This window comes from Balaenoptera ricei, chromosome 1 (genome assembly GCF_028023285.1).
Source record: "Balaenoptera ricei isolate mBalRic1 chromosome 1, mBalRic1.hap2, whole genome shotgun sequence".
In the NCBI taxonomy this organism is placed as follows: domain Eukaryota; kingdom Metazoa; phylum Chordata; class Mammalia; order Artiodactyla; family Balaenopteridae; genus Balaenoptera; species Balaenoptera ricei.
The window spans coordinates 159,916,872-159,930,641 of NC_082639.1; the positions used below are offsets into that span (position 1 = coordinate 159,916,872).

At 39.0% G+C, this 13,770-nt stretch overlaps 1 protein-coding gene across 1 annotated transcript in view; it reads left to right on the plus strand.

Moving 5' to 3' along the window:
- Positions 1-3,603: 3,603 nt before the first annotated feature.
- TMCC2 (transmembrane and coiled-coil domain family 2) overlaps positions 3,604-13,770 on the plus strand; it is a 140,372-nt gene continuing 130,205 nt past the window's right edge. Inside the window, exon 1 of the mRNA XM_059904740.1 lies at positions 3,604-3,673. The gene's annotated coding sequence lies outside the window, so the exon portion shown is untranslated. The remainder of the gene's footprint in view (positions 3,674-13,770) is intronic.

Sequence of the window (13,770 nt, forward strand, 5' to 3'; positions counted from 1 at the left end):
ATCCTAGAGGAAATGCTTTAGTTTTTCACCATTGAGAATGTTGTTTGCTGTAGGTTTGTCATGTATGGCCTTTATTATGTTGAGGTAGGTTCCCTCTATGCCTGCTTTCTGGAGAGGTTTTATCATAAATGGGTGTTGAATTTTGTCAAAAGCTTTTTCTGCATATACTGAGATGATCATATGGTTTTTCTCCTTCAATTTGTTAATATGGTGTATCACATTGATTGATTTGCATATATTGAAAAATCCTTGCATTCCTGGGATAAACCCCACTTGATCATGGTGTATGATCCTTTTAATGTGCTGTTGGATTCTGTTTGCTCGTATTTTGTTGAGGATTTTTGCATCTATGTTCTTCAGAGATATTGGCCTGTAGTTTTCTTTTTCGGTGACATCTTTGTCTTGTTTTGGTATCAGGGTGATGGTGGCCTCGTAGAATGAGTTTGGGAGTGTTCCTTCCTCTGCTATATTTTGGAAGAGTTTGAAAAGGATAGGTGTTAGCTCTTCTCTAAATGTTTGATAGAATTCGCCTGTGAAGACATCTGGTCCTGGACCTTTGCTTGTTGGAAGATTTTTAATCACAGTCTCAATTTCAGTGCTTGTGATTGGTCTGTTTATATTTTCTATTTCTTCCTGGTTCACTCTCAGAAGGTTGTGCTTTTCTAAGAATTTGTCCATTTCTTCCAGGTTGTCCATTTTATTGGCATATAGTTGCTTGTAGTAATCTCTCATGATCCTTTGTATTTCTGCAGTGTCAGTTGTTACTTCTCTTTTTTCATTTCTAATTCTGTTCATTTGAGTCTTCTCCCTTTTTTTCTTGATGCGTCTGGCTAATGGTTTATCAATTTTAATTATCTTCTCAAAGAACCAGCTTTTAGTTTTATTGATTTTTGCTATTGTTTCCTTCATTTCTTTTTCATTTATTTCTGATCTGATCTTTATGATTTCTTTCCTTCTGCTAACTTTGGGTTTTTTTGGTTCTTCTTTCTCTAATTGCTTTAGGTGTAAGGTTAGGTTGTTTATTTGAGATTTTTCTTGTTTCTTGAAGTAGGATTGTATTGCTATAAACTTCCCTCTTAGACCTGCTTTTGCTGCATCCGATAGGTTTTGGGTCATTGTGTTTTCATTGTCATTTGTTTCTAGGTATTTTTTCATTTCCTCTTTGATTTCTTCAGTGATCTATAGGTTATTTAGTAGTGTATTGTTTAGCCTCCATGTGTTTGTATTTTTTACTGTAATTGATATCTAGTCTCATAGTGTTGTGGTTGGAAAAGATAAGTGATGTGATTTCAATTTTCTTAAATTTACCAAGGCTTGATTTGTGACCCAAGATATGGTCTATCCTGGAGAATGTTCCATGAGCACTTGAGAAGAAAGTGTATTCTGTTGTTTTTGGATGGAATGTCCTATAAATATCAATTCAGTCCATCTTGTTTAATGTGTCATTTAAAGCTTGTGTTTTATTTTCATTTTGGATGATCTGTCCATTGGTGAAAGTGGAGTGTTAAAGTCCCCACTATTATTGTGTTACTGTCAATTTCCCCTTTTATGGCTGTTAGCATTTGCCTTATGTGTTGAGGTGCTCCTATGTTGGGTGCATAAATATTTACAATTGTTATATCTTCTTGGATTGATCCCTTGATCGTTATGTAGTGTCCTTCTTTGTCTCTTGTAATAGTCTTTATTTTAAAGTCTATTTTGTCTGATATGAGAATTGCTACTCCAGCTTTCTTTTGATTTCCATTTGCATGGAATATCTTTTTCCATCCCCTCACTTTCAGTCTGTATGTGTCCCTAGGTCTGAAGTGGGTCTCTTGTAGACAGCATATGTACGGGTCTTGTTTTTGTATCCATTCAACCTGTCTATGTCTTTTGGTTGGAGCATTTAATCCATTTACATTTAAGGTAATTATCAATATGTATGTTCCTATTACCATTTTCTTAATTGTTTTCAGTTTGTTTTTGTAGGTCTTTTCCTTCTCTCGTGTTTCCTGACCAGAGAAGTTCCTTTAGCATTTGTTGTAAAGCTGGTTTGGTGGTGCTGAATTCTCTTAACTTTTGCTTATATGTAAAGGTTTTAATTTCTCCATCAAATCTGAATGAGATCCTTGCTGGGTAGAGTAATCTTGGTTGTAGTTTTTTCCCTTTCATCACTTTAAATATGTCCTGCCCCTCCCTTCTGGCTTGCAGAGTTTCTGCTGAAAAATCAGCTGTTAACCTTATGGGGATTCCCTTGTATGTTATTTGTTGCTTTTCCCTTGCTGCCTTTAATATTTTTTTTTGTATTTAATTTTTGATAGTTTGATTAATATGTGTCTCGGCATGTTTCTCTTTGGGTTTATCCTGTATGGTACTCTCTGTGCTTCCTGGACTTGATTGACTATTTCCTTTTCCATGTTAGGGAAGTTTTTGACTATAATGTCTTCAAATATTTTCTCAGACCCTTTCTTTTTCTCTTCTTCTTCTGGACCGCTATAATTCAAATGTTGGGGCGTTTAATATTGTCCCAGAGATCTCTGAGACTGTCCTCAATTCTTTTCATTCCTTTTTTGTTTATTCTGCTCCCTGGCAGTTATTTCCACCATTTTATCTTCCAGGTCACTTATCCATTCTTCTGCCTCAGTTATTCTGCTATTGATTCTTTCTAGAGTATTTTTAATTTCAGTAATTGTGTTGTTCATCACTGTTTGTTTGCTCTTTAGTTCTTCTAGATCCTTGTTAAATGTTTCTTGTATTTTCTCCATTCTGTTTCCAAGATCTTGGATCATCTTTACTATGATTACTCTGAATTCTTTTTCAGGTAGGTTGCCTATTTCCTCTTCATTTATTTAGTCTTGTAGGTTTTTACCTTGCTCCTTCATCTGTAACATATTTTTTTGTCATTTCTTTTTTTTGATGGGTGGTGCTGTATTCCTATCTTACTGGTTGTTTGGCCTGAGGCGTCCAGCACTGGAGTTTGCAGGCAGTTGGATAGAGCTAGGTCCTGGTGCTAAGATGAGGACCTCTGGGAGGACTCGGAGCTCCCACCACAGGAGCTCGGGGCTGACCTTCCAGCCTGGGAACCAAGATCCCGCAAGCTTTGTAGCGCAGTAAAAAAAAAAGAAAAAAAAAAAGAAAGAAAGAAAGAAAAAAAGCAGCGGTACAATATCAAAGAATAAAAAACAAAATTAAATTAGAAAGATAAAAAGTATATATTAGGAAAAATAAAACTATAATTGAAACAACTGCAACAAGGTAAAATAAAACCACAACAGAAAAAAGAAAAAAAGGGGGGTGGTGGAACAAGCCAAAAGGAGAGAACAGTAACAAAGTATAAAGAATAAAATAAAATTAGAAAAATATTTATTAGGAAAAATAAAAATATAAAAGAATCAACAACAATGAATCAACAAGGTAAAACAGAACCCCAATCTAAAAGAGGAAAAAAGGAAAAAAAAAGAAAAGCCTTGGCTATGGGGGCGGAGTTTAGGCGGGCGTGGAATTTAGGCAGGGGTGGGGTTTGTGGTGGGGCAGGACCTAGGTGTGTGGGGGGTGACGTTTGAGCATGGGGCGGGGCCTAGGCCAGGCGTCGTTCAAGCGTGGGGCGGTGCTTCTGCTTAGGACCTGCGGCGGAAGGGGAGAGGCAGCACGTCAAAAGGAGGGCGTCTGGAGTGAGGAGTTCTGGAGTTTGGAGGTAGGGCCTTGAGTGAGGGTGTGTTGGTGGGGTTTAGGCCCAGCACGTTGGGGTCTCCAAGTGTAGAGGTCTGGATGCGGGGTAGGGGCAGGGCTTGGGTTCTGAGCAGTAAGAGGGAGGCTCTGAGGGCAGGGGAATAGGCCTGGGAGCCCAAGAGGCTCCCCAGTGCCTAAGTGGACAGGGAAAGCGCTGGCTGCGTTCCCTTCCATTCCTTCGTGCCTCTCCCCCACCATCTCCCCGAGGGCCTCCCCCCGTCGCTGCTGGACCCCTAACCATGGGGGGGGGGTCCCACTTGGTGTCAGAACACCTCCCCATCCCCCAGCCACCCCTCAGGGGTGCTGGTCCTGGAGGTCCGGCCTTTACTTTTGCTCCCCCTTCCCCCCCTCCCACTCCCTCAAGACCCGTGCATCTGGAGGGGGCCTTGGTGGGCAGAGGATCAGGCCTGGGATCTCAGCAGAGGTTCCTGGGGGCCCAAGTGGGCAGGGGAAACCTGGCCATGCTCCCTGTTGATCCTCTGCCCTCCCAGTTGTTCCCCAGTTTTCCCCTTCGGGCGTGGGATCCCTTCCCCTCCCCAGCTGCCCCTCAGGGGCGCCAGTCCCGTCCTGCCTCCATTTCTCCTCCCCCTTCACTCCCCTCATGCCCCACGTCCTACCTGGTGGCTGGGGGTTCCTCCTGTCCCCTTAGGTGTCCGTGGTCCCCCACTGGTGCCTGGTAGGTGCCCTAGTTGTGAAGAGACGCGAATTCTGCGTCCTCCTAGTACGCCATCTTGTGTATATTTTTGTATTGCTTTGACCCTTAGAACCATAGTGGTGTATCACATACCCCAAAAATAAACAAACAACTAAAACCAACTAGGATGTGGAGAGAACCCAAATGGAATAAAAATACTAACAAATGAACCTACTGTAAAGCAATAACATAACTACACTTAAAAGGATGGGAGGAAAAGAACTAAGATGAATTCTGGGAAACAGCATCTTGATGGGATACTATAAGCCTAAAGACAAAAAGAACTATAGAAAATATCACCATTAGGTAAACACTAGTAATTGTTGCAGACAAGTTCCTTTAATGAGTGCTAAAATTAGTGGGCAGAAGTTTGAGAAGAAACAGAGTTTGCATAGTCTCAAAATATCTCCCACAAGATATTTATTAACTATAAAGGAAAAGATAGTAATTTTACAGTGAGAAACCCAGTATAAACCACCTTAAGTGATAAATGTCAATATCACCTGTAATAAGATACATAACATCATGAACCTGTGATATAATTCACTGAGGACACACATCATACCTGTAATATTCAGTCTAGCTATTCTAAAACATCAGACAAACTCAAATTGAGGGACATTTGACAGAATAACTGACCAGTACTCTTCAAAAAAGTCAGTCATGAAAGACAAGGAAAGACTAAGGAGCTTTTACAGACTGCACAAGACTAAGGAGAAATAACTAAATGCAATGTGGGATCCTGGAGAGGATCCTCGAAAAAGAAAAAGCCATTAGTAGAAAAACTGGTAAAATTCAAAAAAGGCCTTTAGTTAGTAGTATTGCACCAATGTTAATTTTTTTGGGTTCTGATAATTGTACTGTAGTTATGTAAGATGGTAACATTAGGGGAAGATGGAGGAGAGATATATGGAAACTCTTAAGCCTATCTTTGCAACTTTTCTGTAAGTCTAAAATTAATTCAAGATAAAAAGTTAAAAAGAAAAAGAACAGGGACTTCCCTGGCCGTCCAGTGGTTAAGACTCGCCCTTCCACTGCAGGGGGCACGGGTTTGATCCCTGGTCGGGGAACTAAGATCCCACATGCTGGGCAGCACAGCCAAAGAAAGAAAAAGGACATTATCTTCTCCTTCAACTCTTCTCATGAAGGTGGTTAACCCGAATCAAATTTTGCACAACCTTCCAGAAGATCATTGCCTAACAATAAAAGGAAAGGACGAAAGACTTTTAAAAATACAACTAACTTACATTCAAGCAATTCCACATAAAGTTACTGGATCTGAAGAGGCGATAAGGAACTAGAAAAATGGTGGAAAACATAAGTCAATCTAAAGTTACGATTTCCAAAAAACAGGAAACACTGGTTCTAGTTCCAACATATGGAGTCTAGAAACTCCTTTTGGAGGCTCTTCCTCTAGGACCAGAGCGTGGAGCAGCTTCAGGGCATGAGACTTGTGCAGTCACATAGGACCCCACACTTAGAAGGGCCCCACACTTGGTTTAATCTCCTGCTGTTGCCATCTTGAAAGTCTTAATCTTTGAACAAGGGAGCCCTGCATTTTCATTTTGCACAGGGCCCCACAAATTACACAGCTAGTCTAGTTTGCATCTACTCATCAACCACAAGTTTGCAGAAAGAGAACCCCATGCACGTGGTGCACCCTGTCTCCCCGCCACAGTTGATTGCTCTATGGGTAAGACCCTGATCCAAACTGAACCCAGTTAGACTCCTTTCCTAAGAATTTGAAGTAGGAACTAATTGGCCTCCATAGTCTGATACATCTATTGACGAGAATAGATTTGTATTACAGGGCCGTTGGCTCCTAAACCATGGTAGTTGGCTGCAGATTGAATAATAAAGAAGAGGTTCAGAAACAAGTCAAAGATAATGCTCTCTGCATCCAACTTGTTTCCAGAACATGTTGCATTAAATTCCTCTCATTCTGTTAAATAGCCTTGGACCTTTATAAAAGACAACCTTTTTTTTTTTGGCCACATGGCATGTGGGATCTTAGTTCCCTGACCAGGGATCAAACCCGCGTCCCCTGCATTGGAAGCACAGAGTCTTAACCACTGGGCCACCAGGAAAGTCCCAAAGACAACCCTTTTGCTTGTGCTATCCCAAAACATTTCTGTTGATTACAAGGGTCCTAACTAATTCCACTCCTTAACAACAGAGAATGTTCAAACCCCATTTGTGTTGGAAGGGGTTAGGGAAGGAAGTATCATTTCAAACTGAAAAGACTTACAAAACGATTTCTAAAACCAAACCCAGCCATTCAAAATCACTTTGATAAAGAAAATCCACAGTTGCTCCTCTTCAAAAACAGGAAAACATTGCATAAAGGAAAAAGCAACAAAGAAAAACCATATGAAAAGAACAGGTTGGTTTCTTCTCAATCCTCTGACTTTCCAATTCTAATTATTTTGATCATCTTTTGTGGACTGGATGCTAATATTCTTGATGAAGTTCAAATTAAAGCCCTTTAGGAACATTAGACAAAAACCTGATGGGATTTTCAATGCAGTTTTTTCCCTTACCCAGTTTTTTCTGTTTACCCTCTCTATCCCCTAGTCCAACAGGGCCTTTTTTTTTTTTTTTTAAGGAAAGTTAGATAACTTGTTAGAGAAGTCAGAGTTCAAGCTATGGGTGCTTCCAAAAAGAGAACAACTGTTCTGTTTGGCAATAAATCTTTATAGGAGGAAGAAGAAAAGTTTATTCCCCAATATCTCCACCCTCAGTGCTCTGTAAATGGAATCTGAAGTCCACCTCATGCCAGGCCAGAACCCAGTTTCTTTTTAAGTCAGAAGTGAATATCTTTATTAATTTTTAATACACTTTTTAAAAAGTGTATTAAAATTTTTTTAGGTGTTTTTAGGTTCACAGCAATATTGAACAAAAGGTACAGGAATTTCCCACACATCCCCCTGCCCCCACACAGGCATAGCCTCCTCCATTATCAACATCCCCACCAGAGCGGTACTTTTGTTACAATTGGTAAACATACAGTGACACATCATTATCACTCAAAGTCCATAGTTTACCTTAGGGTTCACTCCTGTGTTGTATATTCTATGGATTTTGACAAATATATAATGTCATGTATCCATCATTATAGTATCAGAATAGCTTCATTGCTTTAAAAATCCTCTGTGCTCCATTCATCCTGCCCTTCCCCCAACCCCTGGCAAACACTGATCTTTGCACTGTCTCCACTGTTTTGCCTTTTCCAGAATGTCATAAAGTTGGAATCATACAGTGAGTAGTCTCTTCACGTTGGCTTCTTTTACCTAGTAATATGTGTTTAGGTTCCCTGCGTGTCTTTTCATGGCTTGATAGCTCATTTCATTTTAGCGCTAAATAGTATTCCATTGTTTGGATGTACCAGACAATGTTTATTTATCCACTCACCTACTAAAGGATGTCTTGGTTGCTTCCAAGTTTTGGCAATTGTCAATGAATCTTCTATAAACATCTGTGTGGAGGTTTTTGTGTGAACATAAGTTCTCAGTTCCTTTGGATAAATATCAAGGAGCATGATTACTGGTCTGTACCCTAAGAATATGTTTAGTTTTGTAAGAAACCACCAAACTGTCTTGCAAAGTGACTGGGACTGCACTGGGACTTCCCTGGTTGTCCAGTGGGTAAGACCTCACGCTCCCAATGTAGGGGGCCTGGGTTCAATCCCTGGTCGGAGAACTAGATTCCACATGCATGCTGCAACTAAGAAGTCCACATGCCGCAACCAAAGATCCCACATGCCACAACGAAGATCTGGCACAGCCTAAATAAATAAATAATAAATATTTTTTAAAAAACAAAAAACAAATGACTGTACCATTTTGCATTCCCACTAGCAATGGATAAGAGTTCCTGTTGCTTCATATCCTCATCAGCATTTGGTGTTGTCAATTTTCTGGTGTGTAGTGGTATCTCTTATTGTTTTAATTTGCATTTCCCTGATGACATATGATGTGGTGCATCTTTTCATATGCTTATCTGCCATCTGTATATCTTCTTTGGTGAGGTGTCTGTTCAGATCTTTTGCCCATTTTAAAAAATATTTATTTTTTATTTATTATTTTATTTTATTATTTATTTGGCTGCACCGTGTCTTAGTTGCGGCATGCGGGATCTTCTTTTAGTTGCGGCATGCAGGCTTCTTAGTTGTGACATGCGGGATCTTTTTTTAGTTGTGGCATGTGGGCTTCGTAGTAGTGGCATGAGTGTGGGATCTAATTCCCTGACAAGGGATCGAACGTGGGCACCTGCATTGGGAGCAGAGTCTTACCCACTGGACCACCAGGGAAATCCCTTGCCCATTTTTTAATCAGGTTGAGTTTTAAGAGTTCTTTTCTCTTTTTCATGGATCATGGCTTTGGTGTTGTATCTAAAAGTCATCACCATACCCAAGGTCATCTAAATTTTCTCCTAGGAAAATGTTATATTCCAGGAATTTTATAATTTTGCATTTTACATTTAGTTTCTGTGATCCATTTTGAGTTAACTTTTGTGAAGGTATAAGGTCTGAGTCTAAATTCATTTTTTTGCATGTGGATGTCCAGCTGTTCCAGTACCATTTGTTGAAAAGACTATCTTTTCTCCATTGTATTGCCTTTGCTCCTTTTCGGAGATCAGTTGACAATATTCATGTGGGTCTATTTATCTATTCTTTCACTAATATTACACTGTCCTGATTAGTGTACATTTATAGTAAGTCTTGAAGTCAGGTAGTGTCAATCCTCTGACTTGGTTCTTTTCCTTCAGTATTGTGTTGGCTGTTCTGGGTCTTTTGCCTCTCCATATAAACTTTAGAATCAATTTGTCCATATCCACAAAATAACTTGCAGTTGACTGAATCCACAGATACAGAACCCGTGGATACAGAGGGTCGATTATGGGACTTGTGCAACCGAGGGTTTTTGTGCCCGTGGCAAGTCCTAGGACCAATACCCCATGGATACTGAAGGATGACTGCACATTAATTGATTTTCAAATGTTGAACCAGCCTTGAATATGTGGGATAAATCCCACTAAATCATGGTATAATTCTATAATTAATTAATTAATTAATTCTTTACAGACATTGTTGGTGCTAATATTTTGTTGACAATTTTTGCATCTATGTTCATGAGAAATATTGATCCGTTGTCTTCTTGTAATGTCTTTGCCTGGTTTTGGTATTAGGGAAATGCCCTGGTTGAATAAGTTGGGAAGCAGTCCCTCTGCTTCTGTCTCCTGGAAAAGATTGTAGAAAAATGATATAATTTCTTCCTTAAATGTTTAGCAGAATTCACCGGTGAACCAGTATGAGCATGGTGCTTGCTATTTTGAAAGGTTATTAATTATTGATTCAATTTCTTTAATAGACACAGACCGATTCAGATTATCTGTTTCTTCTTGTGTGAGTTTTGGCAAAGTGTGTATTTCAAGGAATTGGTCCATTTCATCAAGGTTATCAGATTTGTGGGCATAGAGTTGTTCATAATATTCCTTTATTATCCTTTTAATGTCTATGTGATCTGTAGTCATGTCCCCTCTTTCATTTCTGCTATTAGTAATTTGTGTCTTCTCTCTTCTTTTCTTAGTTAGCCTAGCTAGAAGCTTATCAATTTTACTGATTTTTTCAAAGAACCAGCTTTTGGTTTTGTTGATTTCCTGTTTTCAATGTAATTTATTTCTGATTCTATATTTTTATTATTTCTTTCCTTATGCTTACTTTGGATTTAATTTGCTCTTCTTTTTCTAGCTTCTTAAGGTGGCTTAGATGACTGGTTTTAGATCCTTTTTCTTTTCTGATATATACATTCAATGCTATGAATTTTCCTCTAAGCACTGCTGTACTAGGCAGGGTTCTCCAGAAAAGCAGAACATATATTTTTAGAGAGATTTATTATAGGAATTGGCTCACGTGATTATGGAGACCAAGAAGTCCCACAGTCTTCCATCTGCAAGCTAGAGAACCAGGAAAGCTGGTGATATAATTCAGCCAGAGTCCAAAGGCCTGAGGACCAGGTAGGGGCCATGGCATAAGCCCTGGTCTGAGCCTGAAGGCCTAAGAACCAGGAGTTCCAATGTCTGAGGGCAGGAGAAGATGGATATCCCAGCTTAAACAGAGAATGAATTCACTCTTCTTCTGCCTTTTTGTTCTATTCAGGCCCTCAGTAGATTGGATGATGCTCACCCACTTTGGGGAGGTCCATCTGCTTTACTCAGTTCACCAATTCAAATGCTAATCTATTCCAGAAACACCCTCACAGACACAGGCAGAAATAGTGTTTCACCAGCTCTCTGGGCATCCCTTAACCCAGTCAAGTTGACTGGGTTTTAATTTAATTATAAAATTAATATAATTATAAAATTATAAAATTAACCATGACAGTTGCTTTGCTGTATCCCACAAATTTTGATAAATCATATTTTTTCAGTTCAAAATATTTTAAAATTTCCCTTGAGGTTTCTTCTTTGACCCATGTGTTATTTAGAAGTGTGTTGTTTAATCTCTAAGTATTTGAGGATTTTCCTGCTACCTTTCTGTTATTGATTCCTAGTTTAAGTCTATCATGGTCTAAGAGCAAGCATATGATTTCTATTCTTTTCAATATGTTAAGGTGTGTTTTATGGCGCAGAAAGTGGTCTATCTTGGCGAATGTTCCCTGTGAGCTTGAGAAGAATATGTACTCTGCTGTTGTTGGATGAAGTAGTCTACAGATGTCAATTATACCTAGTTGATTGATATGCTGTTGAGTTCAACTGTGTTCTTACTGATTTTCTGCCTGTTGGATCCGTCCATTTCTGGTAGAAGGGTGTTGAAGTCTCCAACAATAATAGCAGATTCATCTATTTCTCCTTGCAGTTCTATCTGGTTTTGCCTTGTGTATTTTTACACTCTGTTGTTGGGCAGATACACATTAAAGATTATTATGTCTTCTTGGAGAATTGACCCTATTGTCATTATGGAATGCCCCTCTTTATATTTGATAACTTCCTTTGCTCTGAAATCTGCTCATCTGAAATTAAAATAGCTACTCTTGCTTTCTTTGATTAGTATTAGCATGGTATATCTTTGTCTATCCACTTACTTTAAACTATATGTGTCTTTGTACTTAAAGTGGGTTTCTTGTAGACAACATATAGTTGGGTTTTTTTTTTTTTTGATCCATTTTAACAATATCTGTCTTTTAATTGGTATATTTAGATCATTGATATTTAAGTGATTATGGGTATAGTTGGATTAGTATCTACCTAATTTGTTACAGTTTTCTATTGGTTGCCCTGTTCTTTGTTCCTATTTTTGTCTTCCACTCTTTTTCTGCCTTTTGTGGTTTTAAATGAACATTTTATATTATTCCATTTTCTTTCCTACACATGATCTTAGCCAAAAGGCCAAGAAGCGATTCCATTTTCTTTCCTTTTTTATCATATCAGTTATATTTCTTTAAAAAAAGTTTTTTTAGTGGGTTTCCTAGAGTTTGCAATATATGTTTATAAATAATCTAAGTCTACCTTCAAGTAACACTATACAGTTGACCTTTGAACAACATGGGTTTGGACTACACGGGTCCATTTATATGTGGATTTTTTTCAATAAATACATACTACAGTACTACATGATCCACAGTAGTTGAATCCATGGATGCAGATCTGCATACATATGGAGGGCGGACTGTAAAGTTATATGCAGATTTTCAACTGCATGGAGGATCAGCACCCCTAACCCTTGGGTCAGCTGTACTGCTTCATGGGTAATACAAGTACCTTATAATAGCAAAATAATCCTTATTCCTTCCTCTCATTCCTTATATCATTGCTGTCATTTATTTCAATTATACGTAAACATATAAATTATATATACATATATTTATACATACATAAGAATATATAGTTGAATAAATGATTGCTATTATTATTTTGAAGAAACTGTTATTGTGAGATCAATTAAAAATGAGATAAATAAAACTTTTTATTTAACTTCACTATTCCTTCTCTGGTGCTCTTTTTTTTTCATACTATAAGTCTGAATGTCTGACCTATATCATTTTCCTTCTCTCTGAAGAACTTTTTTTTAACATTTCTTGAAAGGCAGGTCTACTGGCAACAAATTCCCTCAATTTTTGTCTGATGAAGACATGATATACTGGGTAAAAGGAACTATGGTAAATAGGCCTTTAGTAGTGTGATGATGTGGTGTGGGGAGAGGAACTGTTCTGTAGTCCTGTGATTAGGTGTCAGTCTTTTAATGAGCCTGTGCCGCTGGACTGTGAAATTCGCATGTGCTTCTCAGTCCTCCCCTAGCCACCCCTTAGGTGGCACAGGATGGCTAGAGTGGGCTGGAGTTGGGTATTTCCCTTCCCCCAGGTTGGTTGGGCTCTAAAAAACAAACCCCAATAGTTTAAACTCTGGTAAAATAACTTCTCTTTAGGGCAAGCCTTGTTAAGAAGAACAGAATGTTCTGGCATAGCTCAAAATGGTTCCTTTTCCCCCACCCCTGCTGGAAGCAAGAGGGGATTTTTCTTCAATATTTACTGTGAGAGATGGCCAAGCTACTGGAGGTAAAACTCATAAAAGTGTGGGGGTCCCCTATGACTGGGTCCCCCTGGAGTTTCTAGCTCTCAGACTTGTCCACACTGAGCCTCCAGCAATTCGTCAGTTACAGTTCAGGTTTTCATACCCTGGCACTGGCTCCTGCAGGTTTCTGCTCTGTATTGGCCTATCTCTCTCTCCAATTTTAGGGGCAGTGGTTTGCTCTGTGACCTCACTTCTCTGATGGATCTGTTTATTTTTCAGTCTGTTCAGTGTTTTACTTGTTGTTAGGATGGAGTGGCAATTTCCAAGCTTCTTACAAACCAGAAGTCTTACAAACCAGACTGGAAACCAGAAGTCTTGAGTTCTTTGTCAAACTTGTTCCTTTCCCATCTCCCTCATCTCAGTAAATGGCACCATCAGGGACTCAGCTGCCCAAGCCAAAACCTAGGAATCATTCTCAATGCTCCCTTCCTCAGCACACCCATATCCAAATTACAAGCAAATTGTATTAACTCAATCTCCAAAATCTAACCTGAATCCATCTATTCTGCTCCATCTCTGCTGTATCACTACAATTCTTCAGTACATCTCTCTGCTTCTTCTATGGCTCCTCTATGACCTATTGTCTACCCAGCAGGCAGTGACCTTTTCATAACATAAGTTAAATATATTATTCCTCTGCTCCAGTGTTTTCTCACTGCACTAATAATAAAATCTAAAATCCTTACCCTGGCCTTCACAGCCCATAAGCTGATCCTAACTTCTTTTCCTACCTCACCCTCAAACTCTCTCCCTTGCTTTCTGGGCTTCAGCCACCTTTACTCTCTTGTTTCACGAACATG